Source organism: Notamacropus eugenii, chromosome 1, assembly GCF_028372415.1.
Source record: "Notamacropus eugenii isolate mMacEug1 chromosome 1, mMacEug1.pri_v2, whole genome shotgun sequence".
Lineage (NCBI taxonomy): Eukaryota > Metazoa > Chordata > Mammalia > Diprotodontia > Macropodidae > Notamacropus > Notamacropus eugenii.
In genome coordinates, this window is record NC_092872.1 from 690,787,309 (window position 1) to 690,798,205 (window position 10,897).

Here is a 10,897-nt window from a genome sequence, read left to right on the forward strand (position 1 = left end):
TAATCCAGCTAACTAAGTGGTCTTTAAATCCATATGACTATTATCTAATCCATCATAGCCTATATTCTACAAAGAATAATATGAGATACTGTTTAAAAAGCTCTGCTAAATATCTAGGTAAAGCATATCTACAACTTTCCCTTCATCTGGTTTAGAAATCCTGTCCAAAAAGAGTAATTTACATTAATGAGGCCCTTTATTAATGCATTTTATATTCTAAAGGGAAAACAACAGTATAGTGGTCAGGGAGGAGAGTTATGTAGAAGGAAGTTAGAAGGATTGTGGTTGGAGTCATAGGGTAATTAAAGATGAAACTGAGGTTCAAGGAAGGTGTGGCCAAGGTCATACAAGGTAGCAAATGGCCTGACAGTGGTCTCTAAGTAGCCAAAGGTCTGTTATAAGGATGAAAGATTCATTTTAATTTTCCCTGGGTTACAAAGGGCAGAACCAGGGCTCATGATTGCCAAGTATGGGAGGGCAGATCTCAGGTTTAGAGGAGGAGGAGTACGCAAACAATTAGTACTGCTGAGCAGAGCCCTTTTGGACAGCTCTTCATCCCTGGGCACTAGTTCCCAAGCAGAGGCCAGAGGACCTTTTGCCAGGGGTCTTAGAAAGGCGATTCATGTGTCAGCTGTGTCCTGGACTGGATGACCTGTGAGGTCCCTATAAATCCTGAGACTCTCTGTTTCTATGAATATCCCAAACTGACCCTTGCCACACAGACTATTTTTTTTCAAATACCTAGTAATGCCCAGTGAATGAGCCCAGAGTTGCCTGGGAGCTGCTGGCCTGGGCCTTCATTTTCAGCTTAAGGAAAGAATTCCACTACGCTCTGACATAATTGAAAGACTCTAGTCGTAAGCAAATTTCTGTGAATAAGTCTTGGGAAATGGCCTCTCCTAGTCCTCTGCATGAATGCTCAATTAAGCTGATGGGAGAAAAGTGGACCTAAAATATGATTGAAATTGTTCACCTTGAAAGCAATCAGACCAAAATATGATTGTGCTTCACCTAACAAGAAGAGACAGTTAAAAGGGACTATTTTCTACCCATGTGCATTATGGGCTTCTAGTCCATCCTCCCAGAAACAATGGACACAAGAAATTGGGGGAGAGGGGATTGAAAAGAAACCTTAAAAAACAAAAGACTGCTTCAATTCAAAATGCAAAGAATTGGAGGAATTTTTACACTGTTACTGTGACAGACATCTAGAAAGCACTTGGAGATTGTCTTATCTAACTTTTATTTCACAAATGAGGATAATAAATCCCAGGGAAGTATATTTCCCAAGATTACCTAGGCAATGATTAAGATTGGTTGGGATTTGAATCCAGGTCTTTGACTGTAAATCTAGTATGTCAGGCTGTATTTTATCTTTCTACAGGAAGGAAAGAAACAAGCATTTATTGAATGCCTAAGATTTACAAACATTATGTCATTTGATTCAACAACCTGACACATAGGTTTTACAGTTGAGGAAACTGAGGTTGAAAGGAGATAAATGACTGGCCCAGGACCACACACCTTAGTAAGTGTCTGAGGTAGGATTTGAACTTCCTGACTCCAGCCACAGTGCTCTATCCATTATACCACATGACTGATTTTAGGGAATCATGGTGATGCATCACATAAAGCATGGAACCGAAAGGCATTAGATATGAAATCTAGTCCTCCATTTTACCACTAATTATCTGCATGATCTTGAACAAATCTCATCCCCTTTACAGGCCTCGCTGTCCACCTCTGTCATATGAGGTCAAATCTCAATGTTTAACTCTAAGGACTCTTCTGGGCAGCTAGGTGGCCCAACGGATAGAGTGAAGAGCCTGGAGTAAGAAACTCATCTTCCTGAGTTCAGATCTGACTTCAGATACTAGTTGTGTGACCCTGGGCAACTCACTTAATCCTGTTTGCCTCAGTTTCCTCCTATTTAAAATGAGCTGGAGAAGAAACCATTCCACTATCTTTGCCAAGAAAACCCCAAATGGAGTCACCAAGAGTTGGACATGACTGAAACCCCTGAGCAACAAGAACAAAGGATCCCTCTTTCAGCTCTAGGATTCCAGGAACTTCTGCACAGATAGAATAAGCATGCCTATTTTTGAACCAACAAGAACTTCGAGGTATCAAAATCCATCTAAAACCAATTAAATTGCCAGAAGACTTTATGTAAGTGTCATTAATAGCTCAGACATGAATTCATCTGCCTTTGTGATAGGTTCAAAGATTAGATGTAAGTAACTTGGGTTGAGCAGGGTTTTCCCTAACCCTCCTACAAAAGGCGTATTACTTCCATACCATGATGACCATCATCCCTGTGACTCAATTCATGATTTGGAGTCATATAATTTAATTGTACCCAGGACCTCCATCTCTAGTATCCCAGGGCTTCACTTCACCTCCTTCTGTACCTTAAAATACATTGAGATGCAAAGATAGGATTATCTGGAGAATAGTTTCCTCTCACCATATGGCCCTGCACTCCTGATTTGACTACCTTAAAATGGAATAGGCTGCATTCACAGGTTATCGATATCCCTCCCTTCCCTAGTATTCTCCAAACAGTACATTACAACGTAATAAACATTTATTAAGTGCCTACTTTGAATCAGTTACTGTGTTGTTCAGTCTATGCCCTCAAGGGGATTACCATCAAAGGGAGGAAGACAACATACAAAATGAAGCTGAAAAGTAGGCACATGATGATGGTAAAGTTGAAATCAAACAATATAGTTGATAGGAAATTAAGAGTCGGCTGAGCTTCTGAGCCAGCTTTAAGGGAGGCTTTGGGGGGAATGTATGTGTGTGTGTGTGTGTGTGTGTGTGTGTGTGCACACGCGTGTGCCTTCCAATCCTTTAATAAGAAGGACAGAGATATATGAGGATACTAATGAAGTATGAGTACCAAAGCTAAAAAGATTTTCTTGGTGATGAGCATATCCTGGATGGGGGGTGGGGAGTGGAATACATGATCAAGGTGGAATCAAAACCAGGAAGTCCAACTGAGGGGAAATGTGACTACTTATTATAAGAAGAATGTTATAGAGAGGATTCTTGCTCATGTAGTAGTTGGTTTGAATAGCCAAGGAAGTCCTTTCCAACTAAAAAACTATCATTCTTCATAATGAGGTTCTTTCCCTGAGTGGAAACTAGGGAAATTGAAAGGAGAGAATGATGTAAGACATATGGTAGATACAGAATCTATTAGATCTGTCTGTTAAGGGATCAAATAAGAGAGGGAAGAGTCAAAAATGAAACACTTTTACATAAGGTAGCCAGCTGGGTACTATGAACAGAAATAGAAGAGACAGAAGGAACAACAGTAGTTACATTAACAATGGTACTTTTTAGTTGTGAGGAAGAAGAAGAAGAAGAAGAAGAAGGAGAAGAAGAAGAAGAAGAAGAAGAAGGAGAAGAAGAAGGAGAAGGAGGAGGAGGAGGAGGAGGAGAAAAAGAAGGAGAAGAAGAAAAAGGAGAAGAAGAAGAAGGAGAAGAAGGAGAAGAGGGAGAAGAAGAAGGAGAAGAAGAAGGAGAAGAGGGAGAAGAAGAAGGAGAAGAATAGAAGGAGGAGAAGAAGAGGAAGAGTAGGAAGAGGAAGAAGAAGAAGCTTGTCTAAGAATCAGAGTGTATGGTTCTATAATGGTTCTCTAAATGCTTTTGTGTTTGAGGAAGACTGATCAGCCATTTTCTCCATAATAGGCTCTCCTGATGATGAATATGGGCCACATCCACCATTGAGTGGATACATAAAAAATAACTCACAATGCTGTCTGATTTTAGTGTTTGAAAATGGGAATGAGGAGATGAAAAAAAACCAAAAAGAATTTCTTCCATTTCCTATAATGTACGGTTTTGATAGAAAAAAATTTCTACCTAAACTTGAACCTTGACTCGAATCTATGCTTATTAACAAGGAACTAATCTTCCCAAAGCTTTCCAGGTTCAAGCAACTCATTAGATTGGAACTGTCTTCAGCTCCTTAGTAGAACTCTCCATGTATAAAATCTAAGGTTACTTCTGTCTCTCATATCTATAGCTCTGGGCCCAAGGTAAATGTGTCAGTAGGGACAGAGTGATCATCTAATCCAACCTCATTCATCTCATTCTACAAATAGAATGGGGCATATAGGAAGAGTTACTGTATCAGTCATAAAACGAATTCCTAACAGAGCTAGATCCTGGGTCTCCTTGTTGGAGAACCTTTCACTATTTCATTGAATGACCAATTTTTCCCTTAAAGTATTATGCTTAATTTCCCTGATAATTTTCTTTTCCTTGATAATTTCCTGAAAGATGTGATCCAGGTCCTCCTTTTGATTAAGGCTTTCAGGTAGTCCCTGAAAAGGTCTTAGCCTAAAAGGTCAAGGTCTCCCATTGCACTCTGGCCCATCTCTAGTCATCTTGATGAATATCTGGTCACTGGATCCAGATGGCTCAGGAGGACAGAGTGAGAATGGTGACCTTGCACAGCCCTCTCTCACTCAAAACAAAGTCAAGTGCAAGTCGTGTCATTTCTCTGATGTCACGGTCCCCTTCAAAAGCAAAGGACAAACATAACTCATGTTTATAGAATGCTTTATAGCTTCCAAAATGCTTGTCTAACTTCATCTTATTTAATCTTTCTAAACAATAACAAAACTGTGTAATAGAGCACTGGAAATGGATGACCTAGGTTCAAATCCATACTCTGAAATTCATCAGCTCTGAGACTGAAGGATGTCACAAAGTCTGTTTGGGATTCAGTTTTCTTGCTGAAGAACTAAGAAATTGGCCTAGATTAGGTTTTTTAACTGTTTTGTTTCATGGGTGATTTTGGCAACTTGGTGAAATCTAAGGCCCCCTTCTCAGAATAATGTTTTCAAATATTATTCATATTTCAAGCAAATTTGAAATTTGTTAGACGTTATTGAAAATAAAGATGTATTTTTTCCCATCCAAGTTCATAAAATTCTAAAATCTATCCAAAGATCCCTTCCCCAGAGCTCAGGCTAATATCATGGACTACATAGTCTTTGGGGGTCTCTCTCTTCTCTGAAAACTATGTAAAGTCCCATGAAGTGAGTAGTGAACTTTTTATTTCATACTTAACGGTTGACAAAACTGAGGAGTAGAAAGGTTAACTAAGCTGTCCAAGGTCACACAGTACTTGGATATAAGTGCTGGGACTCAAGCCTGGGTCCCTAGTCTCTAGCTCCCATTCCATATACCTTACTGCCTCTTTGATCATTTTGCAATTCTTAGGGCTAGTTTTCCTCCAGGGAGATGAGTCTCCTACTTCAATCAGAGGCTGCTTAGTTGATATGTATGTTTACGCTTGTCCTAAAATTAAATGTAAAACACCAGTAAAATTTTATTATGCTGTTTATCAATTATTGTCCCAAACTACTTCAGATGATTTTACTTCTGGGACATATTAGAATGATGAAACTACGTTATTGATTCCCATTTCTTCTGACCAGGGCATTTCCAGTAATAAAACAGGCTAAAAGGCTCAGTAAAATAAAAATACCTTTTCATCATGAAATTTGTATTCAGACATATTCATTGCAGTTAAAAGATGAACAAGTTATTACTAAATGTTCATACCAATGAAACAGCTCTTCAAAGGAGGGCACTAGGATGGGAAGAAAGAGCAACAGACAGAGATAGAACTCCCATTGTCTATAATGGTTATGTGCTCTTTGAGTGATTCACTTCCCTCCTTTCGATTATAGCTTTCTCAACTGTAAAATGAGAAAGTTGGCCAAAAATGCTTACTAAAGCTCCTTCCATCTCTTTCGAGCATACCAAACTTTCTCTAGAATATTAGGTTTGTGGTTGGAAGGCTTGGCTTGGTGTCTTAGTTCTCTCATTTTGCAGCTGTGTGCCTTTAGAAAAATGATCTAAGCACTCTGAGTCATAGTTTGCTCATCTGTAGAATGGGAACTGTCAAAAAACCAGGCTAAGATGATCAAGGAAACGTGTAAATGACCACAAAAACAGAAATGGGTAGCACTTCAGTGTCATAGCCTTTTAGAGCAGAGGGGTCACACACACACTGTTAGCAGTGCAGATGGTCATGCTTTCAAGCACCAGATCAAACATAACTGGGAAAAAATTTGACAGAATACTTAAAAATACTAAAACCTGTTCCAGTTACTTATTAGCTAAGTGAGCCAAGGTAAATCATGTGACTTATCTCACCCTCATTTTTCTCGACTGTAAAATGGGGATAACAATAGCACCTGCCTCAGCAGGGCTGTTCTGAGGATCTGGTGACATAATAGATGTAAAATACTTTGCAAAACTTAAAGCATTAAGTAAATGTTAGCTATTATTATTTGTTCTTTGTTACTATGGAAATGAAATCCCTGATTTGGGGGATAAAATAATGAAGATTTTATAATCATCATACCTCATACTGTATATAGAGCTTTAAAGCTTTTGACAGCAACTAGAATCAGCTTCTGATACCAGATGGTGTCAGAGAGGGAAACTACAAGTTCCAAAACTATGGTAGAAGCTAATAAACTCCAACAGGTCCTGTCCACTGAAAAGGCTTTATTTCACATACTGTGTATCTATCAGCTAAGGACCAGAAAGCTAAGTGTGAAGAGGTTCTTTCCTGACTAGAGGCCTGTCCAACTTGGAATAATTGTGTGTGTGTGTGTATGTGTATGTGCATGTGTATGTGTTTGAGTATGTGCATATGCAAAACACAGACTACATACCCATATATATTTATCTACATATACATAAATGCACAATATTTATACATATAATTATAAAGTGCACACGTATATGTTTGCACGCATCTATGCATCTATGTGTATGCATATGTACATGTATATATGGGTGTGGATGTGTATACATACACACATTTGATATAGTGTTGGACCACAGCATCTCACGAATGCATCTGCTAATGAATATATGGTGTAATTTATGCCAGGGACAACTAGGTAGCAAAATAGATAGAGTGCCAGGCCTGGAGTCAGGAAGACTCATTGTCTTGAGTTTAAATCTGGGCTTTACTAGCTATTTGCCTCAGTTTCCTTATCTGTAAAATGATCTGAAGGAGGAAAAACCATGTCAGTATCTGGGCCAAGAAAATCCCAGATGGGGTTATGAAGGGTCAGAACACAACTGAAAAAAGTGAACAATAAAAATATCCAGCTAAGTAGTACATAAGACTGAGGACTAAACTTAGAATCAGAAATGTCTGACTCCATGTCCTACTTCAGCAAGTTACTAGCTATGACTCTGACCAAGTTAGGCCTGGGGACAGGAAGACTTATCTTCCTGAGTTCAAATCTGGACTCAGATAGTTACTAGCTGAGTGACCTGGGCAAGTCACTTCACTCTGTTTGCCTCAGTTTCCTCATCTGTAAAATGATTTGGAGAAGAAAATGGCAAACAAACTCTTGTATCTCTGCCAAGAAAACACCAAGTTGGGTCACTAAGAGTCAGACACAACTGGAAAACAACTGAACAATAACAAATTTATGTCAGTGTTGGAGGTATCCACAATGATGAAATTATAAATCATTAAAAGTTTTGAAACATGGAACACATTTTATATACATCATTTTAGATTTGGAGCAGGAAGGTGCTGTCAAGGTCACCTAGTTCAAGACCTTTATCTTACACATAAGTAAACCAGGGATAAGAGAAGTTAATCTCTTTGCCCCATAACAGATCCAGGTAGAGACAGAACAAGGATCATGAACCAAATACTTGGACACTCATCGCGCTTTTTTTTTATTATACACTGACTCTCCATTTAATTTAACCATAGTGACTGAAGAAATTGTGGCCACCCAATGTATCAATCATATTGTTGTACACAATGAGCCAGCAGATCTACCTGGAAAATATACCCAATCACCTGGATTACAGAATTACAGGTGAACTCTATTTCCAGATTCATGGAATACTTGAATACTTGATGGTACAAGAGGACTGTTTGATTGCAGCATGGTTTGAATGAAATGGAGTTTGAGATAAGAGGGAGGTTGGATCTGGGCTGTGGAAGATGCTGTATTCCAGGCTAGAAGCTTCAGTCAGACTGGACTGCTCATCTTAAAACAAACATAGCAGAAATTTGACCAACCTTGGGCCTTTGCTTTTGTCCTTCCTTATATTTAGAATATCTTCTCTACCTACCTCTGCCTATTGAAATCTCTCCCTTTTCTACAGGCTTGGATGAGATGTTACCTCTTACTAATCTCCTTAGCTAGAAGTGACCTCTTACATCTCTGAACTGGCCTAGCCCTTTGCCCTGGTATTAGGAATTCTGCACTGAATAAAGGCATATCTAAGGACAGAGAATTTGCCTTATTTATTCTGTCTCCTTCAGGGTTTAGTACAAAATCCTGCACATAGTAGGTGCTTAATAAATGTCGATCGTACAAATCAAGAAATGAGCAGTGATATACCAAAAATTCTGATTTCATCGATATTGTCTATTCCCTCCAATGATACAAACCATAACCCTTCCAGTACTTGGCTCATAAGTTCTCATGAGTTTCCATGACCACAGTCACTTATTACCTGGTTTCCAACCTTCTGCTCATAGGCCTCTCTAAACAGAGGCTAGTGCTCACACACTGACTTTCATCAGGTCCATACATGAAGCATTTTAAGACTGTTATGGCCAGCTAGTTTCTCACTGAATCACTTCCAGGCCCTAATAAGTCTTTAAAGGAGATAGTTTCATATCCAAATATGTTTATTTTATTTTTGAATTTTTAAATTTTAAAAATATCATATCACAGGCAAAATGTATTATTAAAAGTGTGTGTGGGGTGTGTGTATGTATGTGTGTGTGTGTGTGTGTGTGTGTGTGTGTGATTCTGGGATGATAAAAAACCTCTAACTCCATCCCCTTTGACCAAACACAAATCAATGTCTTGATTACATGGTGACAAAGAAATGTCTATTATTGATGAGAATTCATTAGCAAATGGTTATGGAAGGAAAAAAAAAACAGGTTGTAGGTTAAATGTTTTCTACATAAGACAATAACTAGCTTGGGAAAGTTACTTATCTCAGCCTCCTCATTAGGTAAAGAAAAATGCAAAAATTTTCCAAAAAATTAAAAAATACTTTACATACACTTACCTCATTTGATCCTAAAAATAATCCTATGAGGTCGATATTAGAAATGTTATTATCTTCATTTTACAGCTGAGGAAACTGAGGCTGAGAGCTTATGATTCCCATGGTTTTGAAGTTAATAAAATATCAAGGGACAGGAGTCGAACTCCTGATTTAAAATCCCAAACTTTGTTCTAGTACATTACCCAGCCTCCAAAATGGAATCATAATTTTATAGAGTTTTAGACCAAGAAAGAACTTTAGATATTACCAATCTACTGGAAAAAAATAAGAGAGAAAGGAAGGAAGGAAGGAAGGAAGGAAGGAAGGAAGGAAGGAAGGAAGGAAGGAAGGAAGGAAGGAAAGGAAAAAAGAAAAGAAAGAAAAAAAGAAGAAATACTGTTTGGAGTCAGAAGATCTGAATTTGAATCCCAGCTCTGACACTTAATCCCTCTCCTCCATGTCACCTTGGGCAAGTCACAACTCTTATAGTTATCAGTTTTGTCATTTGCAAAATGAGGGGGTTTGATAGGTCAATAAACTAGGATTTTTAGACACTGTTTCAAGCACTATTATAGGTGCACTGAACACCAAAATATAAATAAAAACTCTCTTTTCATAAAGATCTTACAGTTTATTGGAAGAGACAATAAACACACATTAAAAAAATACAGTTTTTTGGGAGGTGGGTGAAAATCTTTAATGTCCTTTCTAGCTTGAAATCTTAAGATTCCTTGAAGCCTCTAATTTTTTTTTTTTTTTTTTTTGGATCTAGAAACTGAATTTACATTAATGAAATGGTCTTTACCAAGGACAAAAAGCTAGTCAGTATTAGTGCCCTTCTCTCCTGATTCCTTTCTCGGTGTCCTTCCCACTATATCCTGTAGTCTCTTATATGTAATGGCCTGTTTTTTGTTTTGTTTTTTTTTTAAATCAATTCTTTGAATTCATTATCACTTGCTTCAAGTTCTGGAAAAGGAGAATCACTTGAAACTGAAGGGTCACTAAGAAAGAGACATAATCTCTGACCTTCATACCAGATAGAGATGTCACAAATATGAAGTGAGGAAATATATGGCAGTTATTCTTTCCAGACTATTTTTCCGAACACTCATACAATTTATTATTTTTCCCTTTTTTTAAAGTAATATAAGAAGCCTTGCTCCTCACAGCTTCTGGAATACAGGAGCCATTACCTGCTTTCCTAAGAAATAATTTCGTAAGCTGCATGGATGGTGGCTACAATTTACCAGGAAAAACATGCACACATATGCTCTTAGACATCACCAATTATCTGGGAGTGGATGATCAGAAAAAAAAAAAAAAGGAAATAGTACATACTAGTGAATCATTTAGGGAAAATGCATTTTCCTCCTGATGGCTCTGGGAATTATACAGTAGTCATATTTTCATTTCCATTACAAAGGTAAGGTAACATTGTCTTAGAGAGATCAGGAAATTTCTCCAAAGTCAAGTAACCTCAGAAATGGGGTTTAAACTCAGGTTTTCCAATACTTAGTTCAATCTTTTCCCTCTACTCCTAATGTAATGGAAATTCAATAAATATGTATTAGATACCTGTTATGTGTAAGGAGCTATTATATAAGCCCCCATATACAGAGACAGAAACAAACTAATCCCTGCCGACTAGCAGTTTGTATTATACTTGGAGATTCAGCAGATTCATAGACAGATAACTACCCAATAATTTCAAAAGGGAAAGAGCACCCCAGGAGCAGAGGCCGAGAGGGAATCCAGAAGTGATGAAGTCAGTGGGCAGTATCTGAAATATTGCTTTTTAAGGAAGCCAAGAATTTTA